General features: G+C 61.3%; 1 non-coding gene across 1 annotated transcript; it reads right to left on the reverse strand.

Annotated features, from left to right (window-relative positions):
- Nucleotides 1-574: 574 nt before the first annotated feature.
- Nucleotides 575-725, reverse strand: LOC138499297 (5.8S ribosomal RNA). The gene has a single exon (XR_011279313.1). It is a non-coding gene; the product is annotated as a 5.8S ribosomal RNA (ribosomal RNA).
- Nucleotides 726-1,722: the final 997 nt, after the last annotated feature.

Genomic DNA, 1,722 nt, shown 5'->3' on the forward strand with positions numbered 1-1,722 from the left:
TCTTCCCTTTTCACTGGCCGTTACTGAGGGAATCTTGGTTAGTTCCTTTTCCTCTGCTTAGTAATATGCTTAAATTCAGCAGGTCACCATGTCTGATCTGAGGCCGTGGTCGGGGAGCACAAAGCTCAGGGCAGCTGGCCTCGGGCCCGTATGGGGGGTTGCCCCAGCCCTTGGTGCAGGCGAGTGTATTCTGTTCCAATCTGTGACCGAAGCCCACCACGAGGTCCGTGCTCCATGGTCATCCTGCGCCGGCAGCCGTGGGACACCAAAGACAGCCTCACACAGCACGGCCAGGTGCCCCGGGGTAGGGTGAAGGTGCGCCAGGCTTTTTTAAAGCCTGCTGCCGCCGCCACCACATCCGGGGCACGTCGGCCACCCGGCCCTCCCGAAACCAGCATGAGGTGCGGAAACTGGGGAAACCAGGACGCGTCGGCAATGAGCTTGCGCGCCAGATCCAAGGATCCAGCGACGGTGCTGATCGGGGTCTGACCTTAGGGGGATGAATGGAATGGGGTCCCTGCGACAGCCCCAGCCACGCCCCTGGGAGTGAACCCTGGGGTGATTGATGTACAAGCGACCCTCAGACAGGCGTAGTCCCGGGAAAAACCCAGGGCCACATGGTGCGTTCGAAGTGTTGATCAATGTGTCCTGCAATTCACACTAATTCTCGCAGCTAGCTGCGTTCTTCATCGATGCACGAGTCGAGTGATCCACCGCCAAGAGCCACATGCAACTTTTTTTGTCCTAGACGTCGGCCTGACCCTGCTGGTGCAGGAGAGGTTGGGGGAGGCAGCGCTGGCTGTGGCAGGACAGCCCAGCTCCCTGTCTAGCTCGGCCGAAACCATTGTGGTTTCAAAAAAATAAAAAATAATAATCCAGGTGCTCAGCCTGACCGCCAGCTGCAGCAGCACAGCGCTTCCCAGGGGGATGGAGGTAGGCCGCTCTGCCACCTGCCCACACGGCCCGATCCACTCATCCTTCCCCGACCCCTTCCACTTCCCTTTTGGGAGGGGGGCTGGGAGATGGACAACGAGGCAGGCCAGAGACAGCACAGACAGGGGGTCGGGTGGGACCACTAGAGTCTTCAAACCCCCGCCCGGCCGCATAGGACCCAGCTCCAGGTACCTGGGCAAGAGGGAAGGTCACCCACTGTGCCAGCGGGCCTGGCCATTGCTCACACACAGATGTGGGCGGCTGGAACCTTCGCGCCCACCGTCAAGTGAGCCAGCTGCACCATGGCTCATGCCTGGCTTGCCCGTGTGCCTGTCTGCCTGGGGAGGCACCCCTCGAGAGCAGTGAGGTTTCCCTCGGCTCCCGGCTGCCCCCAGTCAGGGCTTCCCTGGTGACCGGGGTGTCCCCATCAATGCCCAGCCGCTGGCAGGTCAGAGAGAGGAGTGTGCGCCCCCCGGCCAGCGCAGATGCGGGCTCAGTGAGGAGAGGGGGCTGGTTGACCACGCGCACCGGACCGCTCCGCGAGAGGTGCCCGGGGCTGTGGGTGTGCACGTCTGGGATGCAACCGAGGTCGGGCGCACGGCTCTCCCACCCGCTGCTCCGCTGTTAATGATCCTTTATGCCCCCACCCACAAGCAGAAACCATTCACACTAAAATGCCCCATTTCTCCTTCCAAACACGTTCCAGATTCAAATGCCACCATCCCTCCATCCGAACCCACAAAGACACCAACATCTGTCCCTCCATACCTACACCAAGATGCTCCACCC

The sequence above is a fragment of the Ambystoma mexicanum genome, chromosome 5q (assembly GCF_040938575.1).
Source record: "Ambystoma mexicanum isolate Mex_15411 chromosome 5q, UKY_AmexF1_1, whole genome shotgun sequence".
Lineage (NCBI taxonomy): Eukaryota > Metazoa > Chordata > Amphibia > Caudata > Ambystomatidae > Ambystoma > Ambystoma mexicanum.